The sequence below is a fragment of the Babylonia areolata genome, chromosome 1 (assembly GCF_041734735.1).
Source record: "Babylonia areolata isolate BAREFJ2019XMU chromosome 1, ASM4173473v1, whole genome shotgun sequence".
In the NCBI taxonomy this organism is placed as follows: Eukaryota; Metazoa; Mollusca; class Gastropoda; order Neogastropoda; family Buccinidae; genus Babylonia; species Babylonia areolata.
The window spans coordinates 43,444,730-43,449,729 of NC_134876.1; the positions used below are offsets into that span (position 1 = coordinate 43,444,730).

Below are 5,000 nucleotides of genomic sequence, written 5' to 3' on the forward strand. Positions count from 1 at the left end.
ACATTTACTGGGCTATTTTGTTTCGCTGGTTTGTGTTTCAACATAGCACCAAAAGGAAGTGAAATCCTGACTTAAAACATGAATCTTAATTTCGAACATTAAATGGTCAGAACCTCACAAAACAAGAGAGAGAGAGAGAGAGAGAGAGGTGGGGGAGGGTACATATGACTCTCCCTTACTATCGTTTTTCAAAGTTCATTTCCCCCTTCCCCTTCTTCTTCCTCCTTATATATATATATATATATATATATATATATATATATATATATATATATATATATAATTCAAACCATTCTACACATTTTTTGTATAATTATTGATAAGAAAGTTGCTTGTCTGTGCATATTCTGCTCCATAATCATTCGCTGTTCATAACAAGATCGCTTGAACTCAGAACATCGTGTTCTTTTTTGTTTCCTCTCTGTTCTTCATTCTGAGTGTGATGAAGACCTGAACTGGAAGCAAAAAATCATTAATAAAAGCTGAAAGATATCCTTCATTAAGTCTTTTTTTAATCTTTTTCTTTTAGGTCACCTTTTTTTTCTTTCGCGGAATTTCTTTTCGTTTATCATAATATACACAAACACAAAAACGATTGCTGTGTTGCTGTGGTGTTTGTCCGTCTTTCTGTCTGTCCATCTGTCTGCTTGAGTGCCGTTCGTCAATGAGAGACGAGGAGACTACAGAGAGACAGAGACACTGGGACAAACAGACAGACATGAGAGACACAGAAAGCGACAGAGAGAAAGGGACAGGAAAAACAAACAAACAAACAAACAAACAAAAAACTACACATCCATCTATGAAGCCAACGCACTATGTGGCTCTGTACACCTGATGCAGGTACCCCCTAAAAAAATGCAATTAATGGATCCGTGGTGTGTGACGGCCCGATACAATGCCTGCAAGCCAGGCACTCTTGTAGTATTGATTTGTGTGCTTGGGGGAAAATCGATCACCTTGAACGGTGGCTGGCTTCGTTCTCAGTGGATCCACGTGGATTCAGTCGTGTGAATGCTTGCTGCACTGGTGTCAGTCCAAGTTCACATGGTTGTCACGTTCTCGTTCAATGTACCGCAGTAGTCATCCAGAAAAAATGCACACACACACACACGCACACACACACACACACACACACACACACACACACACACACACACACACACACACACACACACACAACAGAGAGAGACAGAAAGAGAGACAGAGACAGAGAAATAAATCGAAACTGAAATTGCTGAACGGGCCTATGGTTCGAAACGTCATATCCCACTGAACAAAGGGGATTCATCTACCACCAAAAAGGTGTTTTTTTTGGGTTTGTTTTTTGTTGTTGTTTTTTATAAACTTTAGTTGTTTTTGTTTCGAAGAATCCTGCAGTCAATTTTGTCTTCTTCTTCCCTGAAATTGCTTTATTGAATATTGGCCATGGGCCACACACACAATTCAAAACAGGGCAAGGGAAGGACGGTCGTGTGGTTAGTGGGTGGACGAGCGGGACAGGGAGAGAGACAGACTGACAGGCACAGAGACAGAATCATATACACAGAAAAACAGAGATCAGGGAGGAACTGAAGGCGAATGTATAAGAGAGAGAGAGAGAGAGAGAGAGAGAGAGAGAGAGAAGAGGGTCAGCGAGAGAGGAAGAGAGAGTTAGGGTTAGTGTCAGCGAGACAGAGAGAAAAAGAGAGAGAGAGAGGGGTAGGGACAGCCGAGAGAGAGAGAGAGAGAGAGGAAGGGAGAAGGGGGGGGGGGGAGTGGAGGTGGAAATTTATTTTGGGAAGTTAAGTTGTTTATATCATAAAGATGTTACCTTTAATGAGTAACTGATGTTGAATTGATGATGGTTCAATTGATTTTGAGTTGAGATGTTTTTATCTTAGTGTTAAGATGCTAATTCTATTGTTTAAACAGATGTTTATAGGCATGTGTTTGACGTATCTATGCCTTATTTGCTCAGCATTGGTTGTTTGTTTTACAGCTTGGTTTTGTTTTGTATTGACTTCACTGCCATATTTGTTCAGTGCGTTACTGATGCAAATGCATATGCAAAGGAAGTTTGCGTGGATACATGCGTACTGTGTGTGAGAGAGAGAGAGAGAGAGAGAGAGAGAGAGAGAGAGAGAGAGAGAGAGTGTGTGGGGGGGGTGTGTAGAGGGGTGGGGGGGGGACGTGGGAGGTGCGGGGGCGGGGGATGGAGGGGGCGGGGGGGGGGGGGGGGGGGGGGGGGGCAGAGAAACCGGTTTCTGTCGCCAGAAATCGATCGATGAAAGGTATCCCATACCACACAGTCGTCAGCATTCCAGACTTTTTATTACCGTTTTGCTTGCACCAAGAAGCTGATCCCGCCCCACCAGCCTCCCAGACCAACTAAGTCCCCCTCGTCGCTGGAACTGTGTGTGAGGCGTGAGTAATAAATAAGAGTTTCCTCTTACTTTTGTTGTCAATGTTCATCAAGCGTGTGAAAAACCGCAGCTCATCGTTGTTGATTCTTTATTATGAGGCTTCGCTTGGTTCGACTCTCGAGGCGTGATAATTACGTATAATGATTGGTTTTCGGTTTGTGTGGTGAGAATCCGTTGATTGGTGCTGAGCCGCTGACTGTGTCTCTTGGGCTGTGTTGTTCTCTCTTGGTTGAGGTTTGTAGCTTCGGGAATTTGGTGTTGTGTTTTGTGGCGTGGTGTGGTTGTGCTGTGGTGTTGTGTGATGTGTTCTGGTATGGTGTGGTGCTGTGTGGTGTTGTGTTGTGTTGTTGTTTGGTGTGGTGTTGTGTCGTGTTGTGTTGTGGTATTGTTTGATGTGATCTGGTGTGGCTTGGTGTGGTCTTGTGTGGTGTGGTGTGGTGTGGTTGTGTGGGTGTCGTGTTGTGGGATGGTGTGATGTGGTGCTTTGCTTTAAGGAGTGTTCTAGTGGGTGTGATGTGGCGTGGTGTGCTGTATTTTGTCGTGTGGTGTGTTGTGGTGTGTGGTGTGTCGTATTATTTTGTGTGGTGTGTCAGTTGTATTATGATACGGTGTAGTGTGGTGCGGTGTGTTGTGGTATTGTATTGTGTGGTGTGGTGCGGTGTGGTGTGGTGTTGTGTCATGGTATTGTTTGTTTGTTGTGCGGTGCGGTCTAATGTGGTTGTGGTGTGGTTGTGCCGTGTTGTATTGTGGGATGGTGTGATGTGGTGCTTTCCGTTATGGAGTGTTTTAGTGGGTGTGATGTGGCGTGGTGTGCTATATTTTGTGGTGTACTGTGCTGTATTTTGTGGTGTGGTGTGCTGTATTTTGTAGCGTGGTGTGGTGTGGTGTGGTGTGGTGTCTTGTGGTGTGGTGTGCTGTATTTTGTGGTGTGGTGTGCTGTATTTTGTGGTGTTGTGTGGTGTATTTTGTGGTGTTGTGTGGTGTATTTTGTGGTGTGGTGTGGTATATTTTGTGGTGTGGTGTGCTGTATTTTGTGGTGTGGTGTGGTGTATTTTGTGGTGTGGTGTGCTGTATTTTGTAGCGTGGTGTGGTGTGGTGTGCTGTATGTTGTGGTGTTGTGTGGTGTTGTATGGTGTATTTTGTGGTGTTGTATGTTGCTCTTCATGTGCTGTACTGTGTAGTGTTGCTCTTCATGTGCTGTTCTGTGTTGTGTTGCTCTTCGTGTGCTGTACTGTGTTGTGTTGTGTTGCGCACTTGGTGTGCTGTACTGTGTAGTGTTGCGCTTTATGTGCTGTACTGTGTTGTGTTGCTCTCCATGTGCTGTATGTGTAGTGTTGCTCTTCATGTGCTGTACTGTGTTGTGTTGCTCTTCATGTGCTGTACTGTGTAGTGTTGCTCTTCATGTGCTGTACTGTGTTGTGTTGCTCTTCGTGTGCTGTACTGTGTTGTGTTGCTCTTCGTGTGCTGTACTGTGTTGTGTTGCTCTTCATGTGCTGTACTGTGTTGTGTTGCTCTTCGTGTGCTGTACTGTGTAGTGTTGCTCTTCATGTGCTGTACTGTGTTGTGTTGCTCTTCGTGTTCTGTATGTGTAGTGTTGCTCTTTATGTGCTGTACCGTGTAGTGTTGCTCTTCATGTGCTGTGCTGTGTTGTGTTGCTCTTCATGTGCTGTACTGTGTTGTGTTGCTCTTCATGTGCTGTACTGTGTAGTGTTGCTCTTCATGTGCTGTACTGTGTTGTGTTGCGCTCTTGGTGTGCTGTACTGTGTTGTGTTGCTCTTCATGTGCTGTACTGTGTTGTGTTGCTCTTCGTGTACTCACTGTGTTGTGTTGCGCACTTGGTGTGCTGTACCGTGTTGTGTTGCTCTTCATGTGCTGTACTATGTAGTGTTGCTCTTCGTGTGTTGTATGTGTAGTGTTGCTCTTCATGTGCTGTTCTGTGTAGTGTTGCTCTTCATGTGCTGTACTGTGTTGTGTTGCTCTTCATGTGCTGTACTGTGTAGTGTTGCTCTTCATGTGCTGTGCTGTGTAGTGTTGCTCTTCATGTGCTGTACTGTGTTGTGTTGCTCTTCATGTGCTGTACTGTGTTGTGTTGCGCACTTGGTGTGCTGTACTGTGTTGTGTTGCGCACTTGGTGTGCTGTACTGTGTTGAATTGTGATTTGCTGAGTTGTGTTGCTTTTTATGTGTAGTGTTGCGCTTTGCCGTGTGTTGCTTTTGCTGTTTTCCTATACTGTGTTATATAAACTGTCTTCACAAGATAGCCTCCCTCCCTTGCCTCTCTTCCTTGTCTTCAGTTTCTTCAGTTTTACAGTCATGCATGCGTGTGAATAACTGGTGTCACAAAGCGCTTAGATTTGTCTCTGCACAAGATTCAGCGCTATATAATTATTATTATTATTATTATTATCATTATTTTATTGTTATATTGCTCTTTCCTGTACTGTGTTGCATTCCTTTTCGTGTGTTTTGTTGCGCTCTGTTGTGCTGTATTGTGCTGTGTATCGCTTTGATGTTCTGCATTGCACTTGCGTTGTGTTGTGTTGTGTTGTGTTGTGCTTCGTGTGTTGTCTCTGTGCTGTGCTTTGCTATGTTGTAC

At 44.3% G+C, this 5,000-nt stretch overlaps 1 protein-coding gene across 1 annotated transcript in view; it reads left to right on the forward strand.

The window, feature by feature from the left end:
• The first annotated feature begins 2,337 nt into the window (after positions 1-2,337).
• The window catches only part of LOC143292251 (77 kDa echinoderm microtubule-associated protein-like), a 53,391-nt gene continuing 50,728 nt past the window's right edge, over positions 2,338-5,000 (forward strand). Inside the window, exon 1 of the mRNA XM_076602442.1 lies at positions 2,338-2,406. The gene's annotated coding sequence lies outside the window, so the exon portion shown is untranslated. The remainder of the gene's footprint in view (positions 2,407-5,000) is intronic.